The sequence below is a fragment of the Vombatus ursinus genome, unplaced genomic scaffold, assembly GCF_900497805.2.
Source record: "Vombatus ursinus unplaced genomic scaffold, bare-nosed wombat genome assembly UNPS02014778.1, whole genome shotgun sequence".
Lineage (NCBI taxonomy): Eukaryota > Metazoa > Chordata > Mammalia > Diprotodontia > Vombatidae > Vombatus > Vombatus ursinus.
The window spans coordinates 55,342,361-55,364,000 of record NW_020954556.1 but is presented as its reverse complement, the minus strand read 5'-3'; the positions used below and the strand labels follow the sequence as shown (position 1 = coordinate 55,364,000).

The following is a 21,640-nucleotide window of genomic DNA, read 5'->3' as shown; positions in this document are numbered from 1 at the left end:
GTGTGTGTGTGTGTGTGTGTGTGTGTGTGTGTGTGTGTGTGTGTGTGAAATAAAAGAATTGCTTTCTTAAGTATCTTTGGGGAAATCTACCATAAAAAGGTCTTCAATCTCTGTCATCCCATGTAGTCAATCCATTGCAAAATCTTGTTGACTCTACCCCTGAACACGTTTCAGACATATTTCTTTCTGCTCACACAGTAAACATCCCATTTCATTATACTAACTCAGATCCTGATGACCTCTTTCCTGGGATGGTACAATAACCTCCTAATTGATATCCTTACCTCCATTTCCTTCCAATTTCAATCCAGCCTCCACACAACTGTCCCATTAATAGCCACACAATTCTGCCTTCTTGCTAGATAATCAATAGCTATCTTCCCTTCCCTCTACCCAGGAGTATTTACTAGTGACCCCTATGCTACCCCACCAACCCCCTGTCCCTCACACAAAAACACCTACATACATGCACTACATCATTTCTTTAATTCAATTAAACGCACATTTATTAAGCAACTAGTATGTGCAAATCTCTGCATTACGGAAATACCAAGATTTATCTAACCTCATCATTCCTCTGCTCAAGAATCTCTAATGGCTCCCTATTGCCTTCACTTGATATTTAAAAACTCACAATCTGGCTCCAATTTATATTTCCAATTTCACCAACTCTATATTCCAAATTAGTCTACTTACTGCTGCCTATAAATAATAGTCTATCTCCCATTATCCTTTGATTGTGCAGCTATTCCCTGTGTCTACCCACTTTTACCTCTCAGAATCCTTAGCTCCCTTTAAGGGTCAACACAAGAGCCACTGTCTGAGCTCTAATTAGAATTTTCCTGAGTTCTCTAGGTGTTATCCCACCTCACTCAAGGAAATTGCTTTGTATTTATTGAATATACACTGTATCTACTTATCTATGCATACTTTCTAACTTCCATGGATTATATGAGTTCCTTGAGGTCCAGGATGATGTCTCTTGTTGGTAATCTACAGATCTAACACAGTGTCTTGTCCATTTTTGGAGGGGGAAAGGACCTGTGAATTTATTAGTCATCTAGAGAATTCTTGGTGAGGAAACTTCCTTTGCTAAATTTAGGTCATCATCAGCTCTGTAACTGGTAATCTGGAGTGTTGAAAACTTAGAGGACTTAAATATACTAAGTGTTTAGTAAATGGTCACTCAACTGGATTAAAGAAATTATCTAAGATATATGTGATTTTGTTTCAGATGGGTAGTAAGGGGCTAACACAAAGAACATTAATGACCATCTGTAGCTATGAAGGATAGATATTAATTATGGAGCAGGGAGACACAGCCATTTTTGGAAATTTCCCTTGACTTTGGAGTCATAAAACTCGGGTTTGATTCACAAGTTTGGGACTGAGACAAATCACTAAAGATATCTGAGCTTTTTAATAATACTTAATACGACTTACCTCAGTTATTGTAAGGATCATACTTTGTAAATCTTAAAATACTATTTGGTTTTTTTAATTAATTAATTAATTTTGATTTATCAACAATCATTTCCATAAGCTTTTGAGTTTAAAATTTTCCTCCCCTCCCTCCCCACCTATCTCCCCACGACAATGTGCAATCTGATATAGGCTATACCTATACATTCCTATTAAACATATTAAAATACTATTTGTATAAAATGTGAGCTACATTAATTAGTAATGTCGTATAAAAAAAATCCTTAGTCCCTAATGTTTAGGATTTCGATTCTCACCTTGAAGAATAATGATGTACTCCTGTAAGAGTGGCAGTAAATCACTCCATGTAGGCAATGATTGACAATTTTGATGTGTCAGGATTGCCTTTCAAGGGTTATCAGGAGGCAGAAAAGGTGGAGAGATGAAGGAGATGGGCAGATGTACCAGAAAATTTAGTGCCAGTAACTACTTTTGTTTTCATAGAAATGAAGAAGCAAAGTATTCATAGATTTTTTTTTTTTTTTATTATATACCATACCATCACAATAGGCCCAGTGGTATAGCACAAGCATTATCCTTCTGGCTTCATAGCCAAAGCAGAGAAGGCTTCATAGCATGAAATAATGGATAGAGCACTGTTCTTGGAGCCAGGAAGACATAAGTTCAAATCTTAGATTCTTACTAGTTGTGTGATCTTGTGTAATCTCTCTCAGCCTCAGATTCTTTATCCAGATAATAATTGCATCCACATTCCAGGATTATTCAGGTGGTCAGATAAGATAACATATGTAAAACACTTTGCAAAACTTTACATGCTATATGAAAAGCTAGGTATTATTATCATTATTTCTCTTGCTCTCTTCCCATAAGCTGTCTCCCATAAGATCATAAGTAATTCTTTGACAGATATTGACTCTAGCTATCACTTTAACAATCCTTGAAATATACCCAGCAAGACACACAAAAATGAGATGTTTGCTTGCCAAATAGGTAGCATTTCTTGTACAAAGTTCAAGTAGAAGAGAGAGGGTACTATATAGATTATAATGATCATCTATCTATCTATCTATCTATCATCTATCTATCTATCTATCGATCTATCGATCTAATGCTTTCATTGATATGGCAGACTCCTGGTAATGAAATTTTCCCATTATTCATGAGGAACTCAGTCTTTAAATATTGCCTAGGTCATTGAAAGAACTTAAGTGATTTGCCTAGTGTGAGAAATGAATATTTCTCTCTTATATTTAATAACTGATTATTGTATTAGGGACAAAGGTTTTTCCCCTTTTCTACTTCCTCATCCAGAAACCAACTAGTGTGGGAAATCTCTCTTAAAGATTTACCCAGGCCAAGATCTAATCAGACACTAAAAGAAACTCTAAGTTTGGGCTAATGGGTGTATTCCTGCTCATTGTGTTTGCTGAGACAGTTCTGGGGAAAGGCTGATTTTCCCTATTAACAAGACAGGTGATATGGAAATTAAGGTCTCTTTGTCCAAAATTTGAGTGACCTAAATCATGTACCCCAAGACCTTCATTTTAAAATAGCCCACACCTCCCATTTTGTTAACCAATCCAAGTTGATTTCCATCCCTCAGGATCACCTCTTTGAAGGGCATATAAACTGTGACCCCACTGCCATTAGGGTCTTTGGTTTATGATCATCCTTTTATTAATAATCTGTTGACTTTATTAAGAAAATGATTTAATTACACAGAAACTGGTTTTTGAATGTTTTAAATCATCAAACTAAGGGGGAACAGTGTCTATCAAAGAGAGGAGTTATTTGATGATAGGCCTTCCTGATTCCCTAATAACAAAACCAGCAATGAAGGTAACAACAACAACAATAACAACAGCAACAATGACAACATTAATAGTTCAAATTTGACCTCAGAAACTTAATAGTTCTGTGACTCTGGGTCTTTAAGGTTTACAAGCACTTTCCATGTGTCACTAACTGCTTTGAACTTTACTTCTCTGATTTCTAAAGGGGATAATAATAGTGCTATGATTCTTATGGGGGAAAAAGACATAATATTGGTACAGTACTTTGTAAAACTTAAAATGTCATGTACACTTTATATCTATTATAATTATTATTAACAATCAGTTCCCTTAAAGTCCAACTCATTTATCCAAGCCATAATGGGATACAAAGGCAAAGTAGAAGAATGCCAATCATTGATAACTTCCTATATGCTCAGGCCATTGTGGTAGTTTTGAATGTCTGGGAAGAGGACCCAAGAGCTCATATCAATACCATTCACACTCCTAAAAATAAAATACATTGATAAACTGGCAGAGTTTTGCATTCTGTCCCTATACAAAACCATTGTGATGACAACTTGACATGAAAGGTAGTAGAGCAAGAAACAGCACTCCACCAATTGAAAATACTGTTGGAGTTGTCACAAAGATGGTTTCAATGAATTTATTTAAAGAAGATAAATTTGAATCCCAGTACCCTTATCCAGTTAGAGAAAGAATTTATGTACTTATGAATAGTCTACAGAATATTGAATACAATAAAATCATAGCAGGTTTCAACTTTCCCATAGAACATTTCTATCTGAACCCCAGGAAAAGATAATAAGAAAGAAGTAATCATAGTAATAATTTGTAAAGCATTCTAAAAGAATTCAGAATATTAACAAAATACAGTGGCCATCATCCTAAGGCAACTATTGAAAGATTAACACTTCCTCATTCCAAAGGAAGAAAAAGATTATTAGATGTTCTTGGAGGACATGATAAACACGTTAAAATTTACAGAATACTTTTATAACAAATATATCTCTTAATTGAGCAATAGTAAAGTCAGTATAAACTGTTGCCTCTAGATTTGGCAAATGTAGTCAAAAGTGGTTTACTACTGGATGGAGTTAATGAAATGACTAAGATTCAAGAATGGATTCAAAAGATCCTCTATGAGTGACATCCATAAGTTCACAGAACTTTACTAACAATGTATTGAAAGAAAGAAGTTAAATGAGATGGGTGGATCATGTGAATTTGTTAATGAAAATGGAGAAGTTATGATGGTAGTTCAGAAAAAGTTATTGTTAAAGGGCCCAGACTTAACATTTAATTTAAGCCTATTATGCATAAGAACAGTAGAAATTATTCAACATATCACTGTGGGTTGCAAACATCTAGCACTTACCAAATGTCTATTAAGATATAACCTGCTATTAAAACAACATTGAGATATCATCTTAACACCTCTCAGATTGCCTAAAATGATAGAAGAAAAATGCAATAAATGTTGGAAGGGCTGTGGAAAAATTGGAACACTGATACACTGTTGGTGGAACTGTGAACTGATCCAATCATTTTGGAGAACAATCTGGAATTATCCCCAGAGAGTTATAAAACTATGTATACCATTTGACCTAGTAATACCACTGCTAGGTCTGTTTCTCAAGATGATTAGGGAAAAAGGAAAAGAATCTATATGTTCTAAAATATTTATAGCATCTCTTTTTGCAGTGGCAAAGAACTAGACAATGAGGAGATGCCCCTCAATTGGGGAATATCTAAAGAAGTTGTGGTATATGATTATAATGGAATCCTACTGTGCTATAAGCAATGATGAGCTTGATGATCTTAGAAAAAGATGGAAATACTTGCATGAATAATGAAGAATCAAAATGAGCAGAATCAAGAGGATGTTGTACACAGTAGCAGCAATATTGTTCAAGGAACAATTTTGAACAACTAAGTAATTTTAAGTATTACAAATATTCAAATCAACTAATTACAAAGGATTTATGAAGGTAGATGTTATCCATATTCAGAGAAAGAACTGATAAATAGAAGTATGTATAATATGGCTTTATACACACACACACACACACATTTTTGTGTCTAATAGTAGACTTCTATAGGGCAGGGTTAGGAGGGAGGGAGAAAAAAAAATAAAAAGTGCATAGCAGAGAACAAAAGAAAACTTAGAAGGAAGCACAGAAAAACAGGGTAGCTTTGAAAATGACGTGTGGTATTTACTACATAGTTTAAAAAAAAGTAAACTGTATTAAAGGAAATTCATGGTTTTATATTGAATTCACTATCAATGTTGTGCTGTGTACATGGAAATGTTCTCTTTTTTTGGTCTTTTTGTATTTGAGTTCAAAATGAATTAAAAAAAAGAAAAAATACATAACCTGTTGCCAAGAATTAATTATGCAACAGAAGCTTGTTAGCTTAAATAAATTCACAGGTTACAAATTCTAATGTTCCTACTATAGACCTCAAAATATCCCTGTAAATTAGACAGATAAATTGTATTGAAACTGAGGCATTATCACAAGCAAAATTGTTGCCTACAATTGGCATACAGATATCTCATTTGATCCTCACAATAATCCTGGGAGGTAGATGCTAATATGATATTATCCCCATTTTACAGTTGAGGAAACCAAGACAAACAGAGGTTAAGCAACTTGCTTAGGTCACACAGTTTTTAGTATCTGAAATAAGATTTGAACTCAGGCATTCCTGACTTTGGGACCAGTGCTCTAACTAGTATGCCACCTAGCTTATCTCACCCCCTGTGTCTTCCCCCACTGTGTGTGTGTATGTGTGTGTGCAGTTAGTTAGTCAGTTAGTCAGTAAGTACTTTAAGGTTTACAAAACACTTTCCACACATCATCTTAATTGATCCTTACGATAACTCTGGGAGGATGTCTTAACAATAATTCTAGAGTAATATATTCCAGGTGCTTTTATATTCTGATGATATTGTATTGATCTCATCAAGCTCCCAAATACTGCACAGTGAGACCTCTTTAATATGATCCAAGGGCACGCAAAAACATTGAACTTACCGTTCACGTTGGGATAACAAAAACAAAAACAGAATGATTGTCTAGTGCTTAGATTATGGCACACAGTTGGTTGGGTAGCCCATTAAGCTGGCCTTTAAAAACATATCATGTCCAAGCACTACAGATATTCAATAAGCTGGGCCGAGAACTGCCAAGGAGGAAAAGAGGAGAATGGATCAAATTTAGAATATTACACAGCACTTTCAGTGACTATTTCCTTCTGGAAGACCATGTATATCTATCTATCTATCTATCTATCTATCTATCTATCTATCTATCTATCTATCTATCTATTGATATCTATCGATATATCTAGATATAGTTTTGTATCTATATCTATATTTATATCTATATCAATAATAGCCATATTCTCTAGGTGATGTCTTATTGCTGAAAATGAGGGCCCACCATGATCTCAGCCAAAGAAACTTTCACTTTACCAAAGGGACAACTGAAAGACACATGGTAGATGTATGTAATCTTCAGCATAATACTAATTATGACTCATATGAGAAGTGGTGTAAAATACCGTACTATATATGATCTGTGTGTATTTATATGTATATATATACATACATACATACACATATACACATACTATCTCTCTCTCTCTCTCTCTCTCTCTCTCTCTCTCTATATATATATATATATAATATATCCATATCAGGATCCCCATGACAAGACCACCCCTTTATTTTCACTCCTCTCTTTTTACTATTAGGAGACACCCTGTTTTCTAGAGCTAAGGCCCAGCAAGTAAGTTGTGCCCTAAGCTTGGCATAACAACAATCCTTTGCACTCACCCTCTGGATGAACTCAGCCTCAGAAAAATCCCAGAATGGCTTCACACCAGCACCAGGTGGTCTCTGAGCTCAGACAAGTACATGCAATACCCATGTCCCAGTAATGAAGCCCTGCTTTGAATTGTCCCATTGCTCTTACCCCTCATTGTCAGTGCTACAGCTCACTGCATAGCTACTAATACATGCATTGTGATTTGCCTACACTAAAGCAGGTCTCCTACTAGAGAAGGCACTGGCACACATGCCTAGTTTCCTTTCTTCAAAGGAATAAAGTAAGCTTTTGACTTATGACCACCGTTAGCTCTTTGATTTCATTGTTTGTATTTTATCTTATTTCAGAATTAACTGTGGTTGCGATAACCTGTGTGAGCTCTTTGCTATTTTTAGAGTTAACAGAAGTTACACAACTTCTGTGACATTTTGGTCGTTTGTTTTCAGGGTTGACTACAAACACACACACACACGCACACACATACTTATGTATATGTATGTATTTATGTACATATGCATTTATCTATGTATCTATCTATATATCTGTGTATCTATCTCTCCATCAGTCTATCTATCTAGGAGACCAGACATTTTGTGAGAGCAAGGAAAACCATATACTGTCCTGGTATCAAAGAAGTATTAAAATAATTCAAGAGAGGGTAGTTCCTATGTGAAGGATTTATGGAATGATAGGGACAAGAATGGCATAGATATACAAAAATTGGGGTTGGATGGACTGAAAATAATAGCTAGTATTTATATAGCTCTTTAAGTTTTGCCAAAAACTTTACAGATATCTCATTTTATCCTCACAACAACTCTGAGAGGTAGATGTTACTATTTTTCTCATTTTATAGATAAAGAAACTGAGGCAGTAAAAACTTATGTGACTTGACCAAGGTTACACAGCTAGTAAATGTTAGGCTAGATTTGAAATTAGGTTTATTTGATGATAGGTACAGCACTTTACGCACTGTACCACTCAGCTTCCACTCTATAAATGATATTTTTTGAAAGACTAAAGTCACAGATCACACTCACACACACGTATGTATATGTATATATCTGTAAAAAACAACAACTGAAAAAAAAACTGGAGAAGGAAATGGCGAACCATCCCAGTGTCTTTACCAAGAAAACCTCAAAAGGGGTCAGGAAGAGTTAGACATGACTGAAAAATGACTGAATGACACACACACTTATGTATTTATATGCACATATGTATATTTGTATATATATGTAAACTGGAGCATCATGGATAAGTATATTTTTGTAACTAGCACTGTGCTAATGCTAATGAGAAGAAACATTTAAAATAGTAGCTTTTTTAAAGAAAAGAATAAGGAGAACTAAAACAATTTTAAATATACTTTCTGAAGAAAGCAAAGTGGTTACATTACCTAGGTGGACAAATTTAATTTTCTAAGCATTTTGATGGGAGAAGGGAGATGAGGGGCGTATTAAAAATGGAACTAATCAATGAACACTTAGTGAATGTCTTTTATGTGTCAAACATTATGGGAAGTAACCTATTGAGTAAGGTAGTCCTCTGAGTCATGGCCCTTAGTCATGTTTTAGTTGTAAAGGATTCCTATTTGAAACTTTTCTACACCCCATTCCCCTTTGACTATTGATTTTCCAATAATTTCATTACTTGGCAATGACAGAATCAAAGAATTTTTAAGATGGAAAGGAAGTTTTGGATTAGGTTTTGTAAAGTATAAACTTTGTTAAATGCTATATTCTCCTTGAAAATATGATTTTGAATAAGCACGCAAATGTGCCACTATCACAACACATATGTGTTCTATGTGCACAGTTATTATATGCTATAACAGTAAGTAGGAGTCAGCTAAATAGCTCAATGGATAAAACACCGGCCCTGGAGTTAGGAAGACCTAAGTTCAAATCCAGCCTCAGACACTTACTAGATGTGTGAGCCTCAGCAAGTCACTTAACCTCTGTTTGCCTTAATCTACTGGAGAAAGAAATGGCGAACCACTCTAGTATCTTTGCAAAACAAACAAAATGAAAACAAAAACAAGCAATAGGGTCATGAAGAGTCAGACGTGACTCAACAATAATATAAAAATAATTATAATAACAATTAGCATTGATGTAGCACTTTAAGTTTTGAAAAGCATTTTGCAGGCATTATCCTATTTTACTTCTTCAATTTTGCTCAAATCCAACTTATTTTCTTTATTTCTTGTACTCCTCCCTGATTTCCCTTTAGCACATACATTCCTTACCACCTACTCCCCCTCTCTGCTCTAATCTATCTTCCATACCACTGTTTAATTAATGTTCTATACAGTGCAACTCAGATCATATCATTTCTTTCATTCCTAAAACCCTGCTAATGGATGCTCATTGCATACTGAACAAAACTCAAACTCTTCTGTTTTTATAACTATTTTTTAAAACTATTCAAATGCATAGGTAATATGCTTCAGTCCAAACAGAATACATCATCCATTATACAATACACAAACATCAGGTTTTTCTGCATTCGTGCATACCTTTTTATTCCCCAGACTGATGATTATGATTGGAAGGCTTTGTACCTCCCTTTCCCTGTATGTTTAAGCTTTTAGGACAAAACTTCATCAAGAACTCTGACCAATACAATGACCACCTAGAGGGCCAATAGTAAAGCATGTGACCTACTTCCTGACGGAGAGACGATGAACTTGGAGTGCCAATAGAACATTTATTTGTGGGATTAATTTGGGAATTAATTTTGCTCAATGTACTAAGCAAATTTGTTACAAGTTAGTTTCTTCTCCTTCTTCCCCACATTCAGGGATGCTGGTAGGAGAGAAAATAGATTTTCCTTAATTGGAAGAAAATTTAAAAAATAAATAAATAAAACAAACAATAACCAGAAAAGAACCACTCCTGATCTCACCTGACGGTACTGCACTCTCCTTGAGGCACACCAAAAATACAAAGGAGGCTCAAATAGTACATGGTCCATAAGTTTCTCTTTCCATAGGGGTGGATTTCCTGCAGAGTTCAAGAGTGTGCACATAGGGGAAAACAACAAAACAAAACAAAACAAAACAAAACCAAAAACAAAAAAACAAAACAAACAAACAAACGAAAAAGACCTATCGACCTCTGAATGCTCTAGCCACCAAGGTCTCACCTGAGTGCTATTTCTCCCTTTGTTATTTGCTGCGCTGGGTCCACTGCATCACAAGCACTAAAGAAAGTAAAGCCAAGGTTTTTTAACTTGAGTCTGTGGATTGATTCAGAGGTTTGTGAAATTGGATGGGGAAAAATACATTTTAATTTTTATTAAACTCTAACCACAATTTGGCATTTTCTTTAATTATTATTTTAAAAAAAAGTGGTCTATAGATTTCACATGTCTTTCAGAAGGGCCTATGACACCAAACAGTTTTAGAACCCTTGATTTGAAGAGAACCAACACTTTTGAATATTCCTCTGTGGCAAAAAATACACTGGCAGGTATTCTTTTGTTGCAATGATTTTACCTACTGTTTTTTTTTCTTACCAACTTTGTAGCTGAGTTGCATTACCTCTCCCCGTGGTGTGAACATTACACCTATTTCATTTTCCAATCTGATAAGCCTTCCACAAAACTATGAAGAAGGTGAAATTTATGTTTGCAGCCCCTTTAATGTCTTCTTCTTTCCTTTTTTTTTTTTAAATCTCATTCCTCACCTAGGTACTATCCAGGCATGATCCAGATAGTACCTTACCCTCCATCAGAACATAAAAGTTCTGTCTCCTATTCTATTAGTAACTTGTTATCTATTTACTCTTCATAAAATCTTAAGCTGGAAAAGAGCTTATTTGCAATCAAGACATATGTGTGAAGCCAGTCTATTACATACTAGCTGTGTGACTTTGAACAAGTCATTCTTTCAGACTCAGTTTCTTCATCTGTAAAACAAAGGGGTTGGATTAAATAGGTTCTAAGGTCCACGCCACCTATAGTTCCTAAAAACAAACAAACAAAAAACAAACAAACAAAACAAAACCTTGGAGGTCATATAGTCCTTCCTTCCCAGTACAGAAGCCCTATCATTTTCTGAGATAGATGCTCATTTATCTTCTATTTAAATATTCCTAGTCATAGAGAACTCATGACTATGCAAGATAGTTTCATCCATTGTTAGACATTTCTTCTTTTTAGAAAGTCTTCCTTACATTGACCTGAAATCTACGTCCCTTTAACTTCACCTATATTTTTTGAGTAACACTGAATAAGAAGAAATATTGTCCTTCACAGAATAGCATTTCAAATATTTAAATGCAACAATTATGTCCCCACTGCAATCTTCTCTTCTACAAGTTAATTTCCCACTTTTCCTTTAATTATTTCTTAAATTATATGATTTCCAATTTACTCATTATACTGGTTGCTGTCCTTTGAATACATTCTGTTTCATGAATATCTACCTTAAAATGATTTAGATTCTCAGAACAGAGAATACAGCAGAACAGGTGTGGGTATGGTTTGACTGGTACACACAGAGTACCATAGGGCCATTATTTCCTGTGTCCTGAACATCATGCCACCATTAAGGTAGCATTTTCCACCTCAGTGTATCATTTAGTTTTCTTTTGTTTAGCAGTCACACTGTCCTGTTTACTTTATTGAATGTGTCCATTCATCCTGGCTTTCCTGGCTTCCTTCAAGCCCCAGCTAAAATCCTACCTTCTGCAACCCTATCTTCCTGATTACCAGTAATGCCACCGCCTTATTTTTCTTGATTATCTCCAATTTATCTTGTCTATGTTTTGTTTATACATAGCTGTTTGTACATCTCCCTCATTAGTTTGTAAGCTTCTTGAGGGTGGCAACTGTTTTTTTGTCTTTCTTTATATCCCCAGTGTTTAACATAGTGTCTGGCATATAACAGGGCCTTAATGAATGTTTGTTGACCGGTGGACAAAAGTATCATAAGAAACTGTCAAATCTTACCAAAATCAAGAATTACTATGCATGTGGCAATTAATTAAAAGAAGGAAGGCACTAAAATCGAGAAGAGTTAAGAAAGGCTTCTGAGAGATGAGATTTTAATTGGGACATAAAGTCAGGGAAGCCTATAGTAGGTAAAGATGAGTAAGAAAAAAACAATCCAGCATGATAGATAGCTAGAGATCTCCATTCTGCTTCCCTTAGAGATACATCCTACGACACTTCCTTCCCCCTTACACATGAAGTCCTCACTACACATATAAGGTTCCATAGTGCTACAATAGTTATAGATTTAGAAGCAACATTATAGGTCATCCACAACAACCAATTGGTTGTATTTTATTTTATGTATTTTGGTGAGAGTTGGTCTCTCTGTCTTACCAAGACTGGAAGTGCCCCTATTAATTCTAATACTGATTGGACTGGACTGGGCAGGTTTACTTTTGCTTAGGTAGCACAGTTACTCCCCCAGGGACTCCCTCATTGGTGCCCAGAGCCACCACAGACACCAATAGGTTTTAACCCTCCTGTAGATCAGAATTCCCAAACTCTAGGGCTCTGCCAACCTCAACGTTCCCCAGCAGGGATTACAGGCATCCATCATCATGCTCTTGCCCAACTCCATTTTAAAGATGAGGAAAGTGAGGCCAGAGAGATTAAGAGACTTATTTATAGTCACATAATCAGTTCATAGGAAAGCCTAAACTAGACTTTAGAATTTCTGAATGTTATGCTAGGGCTTTTCCTGTTATGCTACACTAAATTGTGGTGTTTAGAGGGAGAGAGGACCAAAACCAAAAGAAATAGACAAAAATCAACAACACTCATTTGGAATCAGGGGGTCTCAGTTCAAAATACATTTTTTTTCTCCTTACTACCTAGTAACCCTGGGAAAATCAGGTCACTTCTATGAGCCTCAGTTTCTTCATCTGTAAAATGAGTGATTTAGACTCAAATTCAACTCTATGATTCTGTTCTTGGTGGTAACATATGAGAGTTAAATACAGAGAAAATGTGAACCAAGGAGAAAAAGAGTGATAAAGAGCTGGCTGGTGAGATTTTCCAAGGAATCTATTGTTATCTGTATCTCTGTTTTTAGAAACAGGTTTAGGATTATCCCAACTTTCTCTTTGCCCTTGGATGGTTCATATTATTCAACACTTGTGATCCAAAATAGCTCCTTCCTTACTCCTAGTGATTGAAGCATCCTTTCTAAAAGATAGGCAGCTAAGGGGGAAACTTTTAGATAGGATACTTTTCAATTTCCCCAATTTTAAACATAGCTTCAGCTGGGCCTGTCCTTTTAATCACTGACCCTGGGACTTCAATTATCTTTTTGGCTTATGCAAACCCCTGTAGCAATTTTCTCTCTTGCAACCCCCAGAGAAGAATCCTGAGCATATGGACATTTGAGCTCAAGGAAATGATGCTTTCCAAACCCGGGAGCCACTAGGCCCAGGAGAAATACTTTGTGTCCACAAACAAAAATCCCCCGGATGAACATCCTGTAGTGTTTACCCTAGACCAAAGTGGGAGGGGACAGGGATGGAAGGGGAATGTGGGCACTGCTGAGTCAGACTGGTTTTCCCATGACTTCTTCAAAGGACCCTGCCTTCAGTTGCACAACTGAGATAGCTCAATGGTCAGCTGGCATATGGAAAGTGAAGCCTGTGGTGAAGCATTTTTTTTCATACTAGAAAGTAAATTACTGATGAAAATATTATTCCATTGAGGTTTCTAATAACTATTTTATGAAAAAACAATTATACTTGGAAGGGGAGGGGAAGGAAAAGAAATAAGGATTCAAAAGATATCCTTAGGAAGTTGACAATAAGCCTGACTGTGTGATTTGCCTTAACTTAGTCTGTAAGAGGCATATTCAAAAAGTTATTCTCCTTTAGAAAAAGGTGCTGAAAAGAGTGAGATGGCAGTGGCCTACAGCCCCGATTTACATGAATTCATTGTCTTTGGATTAGAACAGCCATTCCTTCCAGGTTTTGCTATTGCCACAAGGGGGACACATTCTGTGCAAAACTTTTCCTAAAGAAAATGAAATATTTCTTTCAGGATCACTAAAAAAAGAAACCTTGGTACAATGTAAAGACTATTGCTTGTAAAGTCAAAAAACCTGGGCTTGCTTGTAACTTCTGCAGTTTACGATCTGTATGACATCAAGGAAGTTACTTAACTTCCATTCTCTCATCCTTGCGATGAAAGGCTGGGTGACACCCCAGGCCACTTCCAGTTTTATGATTGGGTAATTGTGATGGGTTGGACATCCTAAAGTACAACTGAAAGGCTAGGGATCTTTCATGACATTGAATTCACTTACCGAGGCTGCTTTTAACCAAGTGACAGCCCTTGTGTTTCTTTTTCATGAACACATAGGCAGAATCACTTGAAACTCTGGAATACTTGGAAAACAAAATATTTTAATTCTATTCAACATTTGGAGATAATTAGCATGTTCTGATTTAATTGTCAAAGGTGAAGTCCCCAGGGGCATACTTAAAAAATAGCCAATTGTTTTTAAAAGAGGTATAAAGGGGAAAAACAATATCTTTACACTGCAAAATTAAGTTCCTCTTTTAAATGTTGCTTGTCTCCTCCTTTCTGCATCCCCAATATAACTTATAAAGGTCAGCAGTTTTTTTTTTCTGAGATATTTTCTTTATGTCTTTATTATTGAACATTATTCTTTTCTGCTAAACTATTTGAGTTAGGGTAGTAGAGTAAGATGGAGAGGAAAAGGCAACCACATGAGAATCAGGAAACCTAAGTTCTGCGTCCTGGGTTTGATAGTAACTGTGTATAATAATGATAATAATAATAATAATAGCTAGTATTTATATAGTACTTTAAGGTTTGCAAAGCTTTTTACAAATACCTCATTTTATTCTTACAACAACCCCAGTTAACATCTGAGGCAGGTTTTAAATTCAGGTTTTTCTGATTGCGGCACCCATATCTATCCAATATACCTCCAGTTTCCTCATACTATAAAAAAAAGATGTGGGATCTTTCAGGGTCTGAAAGTCTTTGCATGGATGGAGGCCTTCTAGCCCAATACCTTCTTTTTCTAGCAAAGGACACTGAGACCAATGGAGGTTAAGATTTGCCCAGGTTTCCATTTGAAAGAATCAGAGGCAGGATTTGAACCCAGCACATCATACTTCAGAATAAGTGCTCTTTTTCCTAAACTATGCAAATTTCTCTTTTTACCATTGCCATTATTCTTCTTCTCCTAGACATTCTTTCTTTCTAAACTATCAACATTCCCTTCCCCTCATTCCCTACCTCAAATAAACCAGGATAAACATTTTCACTCTGAAGAACTATAGAATAGCCCATGCCATCTTAATATTAGGGGAGGAAATGTTGATTCCTTTCCTTATGGTATTAAAACATCTGAAATTGATGAATAGGGAAATTGGATATATGTTCATGATTAAAAAATAGAATTAGTGACCAAATCAGTTTCTTTTCTAAGGGTTCAATCTCTCTCTTGAGGATGACAAAATTTCTTCCTTTCAGATGTACCTAGAAAGGGCACATTGACTCCAATCATTATTATCAGTGTTCCTTTGATATCATAGCTGTATATGAAGCAACTGATGCCAACATCCTTTCACTGGAATATTTGCTTTGGCCTTTCACATTATGATCTTCAAAGTTTACAAACCCATAAAAAAGCTTGGAAATTCTTTTCCTTCTTTCTCCATAATTAAGATTCATTCATAAGAATGTGATTACATTGAATTTGCATTGACCTTTCTTCAATGGGGGTAATTCTATATGACTAGTGGATTTATTTATTTATTTTTATTTCTTGGGAATAAAACTATATGGTACAGTAGGAAAAGCCCTGAACTGGAAGTCATGGAACCTGAGTTCTCATTCTCGCTTTCCTACTTACTTCCTCCGTCACCTTGGAGAAGTCCCTTACCCTTTCTAGTCTTCAGTTTTATTATTTACAAATGAGAAGGTTATAATAATTTTCCTTTTGACTCTAAATCTATGATACAGTGAGTATATGGAACAGTGAGGAAATCTTTGCAGGCCAGAACCTGCTCTGCATTTTAGAGCTTAGTTGCCTGGGGGCACTGAGAGGTTAAGCTCCTTGCTCGATCCCCAAGCTAGTATGTGTCAACCGTGTGATTTGAACTCAAGTCTGCCTGATTATGAAACCAACTCTCCATTGACTATGCTACTTCCTCCCTCCCCTCCCCCAGCCTCACTTTGGACTTATATGAGTAGCTTATTTGGAATCTGTAGTTTATCCAAAAAGTACATATTTGGTAAATACAATCAGCCAAGTGGCATGCACAATCCTTAGTTTTCTATGTATGCCCATATTTTGTTGGTGGTTGCTAGGTACTGTGTTTTAAAAACACATGGCCCTCAAAGCCAGTGAAAATCATGGAGAGATATGTACACAGCTGTTTTGTTTTTGGTGAAAGTTTATTAGCTTTAAGAGAGGCAGACCCCTATGCCTCATGATATAAAATGCCAATTGACATTTCTGGTGTGAAGGTTTCAACATTGAAGATTGATACAAATTATTTATTCTTATTTCATCCTGAAGTATGATATGTTGATGTGTATGTATGTGTGCATGTATGTGTGTATGTGTGTGTGTGTGTGTGTGTGAGAGAGAGAGAGAGAGAGAGAGAGAGAGAGAGAGAGAGAGAGAGAGAGAATGTTTGGGCAAATCACCTCTTTGGGTCATAGTTTCTTCATGTGAAAATTAGGAGATTAGACTAGAATGATTTCTAAGCTCCCTTCCAGCTTTAAAGCTTATAATCCTATAAGTAGAGAGAAGTATAAGACTACATCCATTAATGTTATATTCTGATACCTCCAAGAGTTACAGACAAAAGAGCACTGGATTTAGAGATAGAGTACCTGGGTTTGAATATGACCTCCGCTCTTTGGATAGCTATGTGACCTTAGGCTAGCTACTTTATCCCTCTTGCCTCAATTTCATCATCTATGTAATTAGACCAGATGACTCCTAGGGTTGGTCCCTTCAGGCTCTGTATCTATGATCCTAGGACCACATCAATGTGGAAGTGGATTTTCTTGAAGACTGCTGGCTAAGCACCAGCTTTGACAAGTTCTATCGAGTGGAAAAGGCTTCAATTATGAATCCAGGCAGAAACTCTAGGTCAGTCATTGTCTGGCCAGCCTGGTCAAGTTCAGAAAGACTAATCACTATAGGGGAGACTTCAGGAAAATATTCCATTCATAGAAATTCATATTGATCATCTTTGCAGGAGTTGTGATCTGTATCCGTGAAAGAACTAAAACCATTCATACACACTCATACATACGTGCATATTGTGTGTAAATTTTAGTTAAGATTAATTATAGCCATTTGTGTTTTGAAAATTCTAAAACCATCCTCTTAAAATGACTGGAGGTTTCCTAAAGTAAAATTGTCAAAGTGGCTTAGGCAGCCTGTGGTCCACAACACTCCTGAGTGCTGTTCTAACAAGATTAAAATGTAATTGGGAAACATTTAATAAAATAAATGAAAATACCATAGTACAGTTTAAGGATAAGAAAGTACGTGTCCCATGGGGCTTATGTATGGTTTAGTGGCCCCCACTATTCTAAAGCACAGAAGAGGAATCTATGATATATAGAAAGGTCAACAACTGTACCACTAGAAGAATAGGTATGAAAATAAATGGAAAACTTGACAAAGCTTCATCACGGTAATGGTTTCTGGGAACAAGGGTAACATTTGTCTTTGGATGTGCACATTATAGCAAAATAACTGCATTATACTTTGGGTATAAGTCTGACATGGTCTAACCAAGTTTGAAGGTAAAACTAAACCCATAGTGTTAAAAGGCATTCTATAACAAATTGTTTCTGGGCCTTGACCAGATCTGTCTTCTGCACACAAAGACCTCTTCCTGGATTTATATTCTGAAAAGGGTGAGTGATGACCAGGTAAACTAAATCATTCCTTCAACATATGCTGTTGTTGTTGTTGTTGAGTTGTGTTTTGACTCTTTGTGCCCCCATTTGAAGTTTTCTTGGCAGAAATACTAGAGTGGATTGCCATTTCTTTTTCCAGATGAGGAAACTGAAACAAACAGGGTTAAAGCACTTGCCCAGGGTTACATAACTAATAAGTGTCTGAAACCAGTTTTGAACTGAGTAGAGGAGCCTTTCTGACTCTAGACCTGGCACTCTAGCCACTATACCACCTAGCTGCCCCTCAAAATATGCCATTTCATGCAAATTAGAACAACTCTTTGGTACCACCTCATGCCTATGAGATTGGCTAATGTGACAAAAAAGGAAAATGCTGGATGTTGGAGAGATATTAATGAGACACTAATGCACTGCTGGTGAAGTTGTGAACTGATCCAACCATTTTGGAGATCAATTTGGAACTATGCCAAAGGTCTATAAAACAGCAAGACCATTCTAGGTCTATATCCCAAATATATTTTAAAAAAAAGGGGAAAAGGAGTTAATTGTACAAAAAATATTTATAGCAGCTCTTTTTGTGATGGCTAAGAATTGGAAATTGAAGGGATATCAATCAAATGGAGAATGGCTAAACAAGCTAAGATATATGATTTTAACAGAATATTATTGTGCTATAAGAAATGACAAGCAGGATGATTTCAGAAAAACTTGGAAAGATTTATATGAATGGATGCATAGTGAAGTGAACAGAACCAGAGAATGTTGTACACAGAAACAGCAATATTGTTTGATGAAGAACTTTGAGTGACTTAGCTATTCTCAGCAATACAATGATCCAAGACAGTCCTGAAGGACTAATGGTAAAGCATATTAACTACCACCAGAGAAATAACTGATATTGTTTGAATACAGACTGAAATACGCTATTTTTCACTTTCTTTCTTTCTTTTTCTTTTGTTCTAGTCTTCTCATACAAAATGACTAATATGTAAATATTTTACATAATTGCACATGTACAACCTATTTCTGATTGCTTACTATCTCAGGGAAAGGGGAGGGGAGGGGAGGGAGGGAGGCCTAGAATGCATAGAAACTTTAAATAAAATGGAAAATAAATAAATAAATATGCAAATTAAAAATAAAAAATGTATTTCAGAAAAAATAAATGTCAACTTCATATTATAGAAACTATGAATATTATGTAAGAAGACACAGTAATTAGGGTAGATTAAAGCTCCAGATAGGGCATATGGCTCAGTAGATAAAAGTTAGCCTTCAGAGAGTTTACTCACCTAAAGTCACACAGTTGGTTAGGGGCAAAGTCATTTCATTACCCCAGGCTGCAATTCCTAGCCTATGGTAAATCACGTTCATTTAATGGTAGTCATCACTGTGCTAGGTCTTGGGTTTTGTTTGTGGCTGAACATACCTCCATTTTATAGATAAGGAAACTAATGTTCATCTAGGCAAAATGATTTCCCTAAAGTCACACACAGTAAGTGACAGTGGTAGGAGTTTAACCTAAGTCCTCTGACTCCAGAATCAATGCTCTTTTCACTATGCTATTCCTATTTTTCTAAAGGACACTGTCTCCCCACTCCAGGTGAGATCACTCTTTTAACTGAAGAAGTAAAACTGCTTAATTAGAAGGTTGGAGCCTTTCTCCCTCTACCGGCAAATGTAATCACCACACTAAAAAATCTTGGAGGGGCAGCCTAAGAATGAAAAGAGTGACTAGATTTCTACAGTGAGTGCATGATTCATCACTCTGAAAGTAAATTAATTTTAACTGCCCTAATTGTTCTGTATTGTCTCAGAACGTGAGCTCCTTGAAAGCAGGAACTGACTCATCTGTATCATTGCTGGGGTTGGGATCTGGACCCCAAAAAGGAAAAAACCCTGGACTTTCCCACATGGCCAAATCTCTGATGTTTGCCTGAGGCTATAATCCCATCAACTGGCCTTTCCTTGCGGCTACCCGGCCCAATCTCCCACTTCTCTATTATACTGAACCTAGCCTGGCCCTCCATTGTCTTGCTTCCCTATGGCCCCTGGCTACTTCCCACCCTTAATTCTAGCTAGACTCCATTCTCCTTTGGCCTTGAGGTCCGGGTCCCTGGCATTCTATTACCTCACTGTCCCTGACTACTACTTGGCTACTCCTAGATCCCTCCCACAGTCTTTCTGTATGTAAGGTCCATCTTGTCTCTATTAAGGTGCTTAGATTCTTATAATCTAGGCACTGCTAAGATTCCTTAACAGCCTGCCCAATATGGTGGATCTTTAATAAACCTTGTCTTTGGCTGAAACAAGAAGGGTAGAATTCTTTTGGGCAGGACTTGTGTGTTGTGATTTTGGGGTCCCAGCACCCCTAAACCCCTAAGTCTCAACATCACCAGTGCTTGATACTTGTAAGTTCATAATAAATGGCTTCTTTCTTTCTTTCTTTCTTTCTTTCTTTCTTTCTTTCTTTCTTTCTTCCTTCCTTCCTTTCTTTCTTTCCTCCCTCCCTCCCTCTCACCTTCCTTCCTTCCTTCTCCCTGGCCATATATGATCCTTCTCACCACTTAGTGCACCATATCCTTCCATGTGGGTGCTCTGTCCATAGGAATATATCTTGTAAGATATTTTGACTTTGGGGGTTAAATTTATTATTTTTATTTATTAATTATATTTTATTAATAATTTAATAATATTAATAACACATTTATTTACAGATTTTTAAATTTTATTATTTTTTTCCCAAAAAGCTGGGATGATTTTTTTTGTCCCATGTAGTTTTCATTCATGATTTCTTAAAATATAGCTCTGAAAAAACAGACTTTTAAAAAAGCCCTTTGTGTTTCAAATGAAACTACTTGACTATTGCCTTTAAACCCAAATTACTCTGGCTTTCATTGAGTGGTCAATAATAATAATAATGGTCAATAATGGGAGGGTGGGGGGAGAAGATAAGGTAACCAGGATAGGGTAAAAAAGAGAGGCTGACAAAGAAATAAAATAAGATTGAAGGAAATTCAAAAAATGGTGATTATAACTTTAAATATGAATTGGATGTTTATAGCAGCTCTCTTTGTGGTGGCAAAGAACTGGAAATTGCAGCAATACCCATCAATTGGGGAATGACTGAACAGGTTGTGGTGCATGGTTGTGATGGAATATGACTGTGCGATAGGAAATAATGAGCTCAATGATCTTAGAAAAGCATGGAAAGACTTGTATAAAATGAAGAGTGAAGTGAACAGAACCAAGAGAACATTGTCTATAGTAACAGCAATACTGTTTTAAGAAAGACTTTGAGTGACTAAGTAATTTTGGCTATTATAAATACACAAAATAAAAATAAAGGACATATAAAAAATGTACTATCTGCATCCAGAGAAAGAACTGAGAAATAGAAGTATGTAAGTATGTATAGACATATATATGTCTGTACATGTACATATATCCACATATATATATATATATATATATTTGTGTTTAATGGCAGCCGTCTCTAGGGTTGGGGGGGAGGGAAGAAAAAATAAAGGGAAAAAAAGAAATTTATATGATAACTTTGTTGTATATTTAGAGGGAATAGCTAGTTGTACATGGTAGCTTTGCAGTTTCATATGCAATCATCTTCTTTATTGTACCGTGTTATGGAAATGCTTGTTTTGCTCT

General features: G+C 36.1%; 1 protein-coding gene across 2 annotated transcripts in view; it reads right to left on the bottom strand.

Moving 5' to 3' along the window:
• SLC8A1 (solute carrier family 8 member A1) overlaps positions 1-21,640 on the bottom strand; it is a 488,864-nt gene that overhangs the window by 448,537 nt on the left and 18,687 nt on the right. The gene's annotated exons all lie outside the window — the stretch shown is intronic.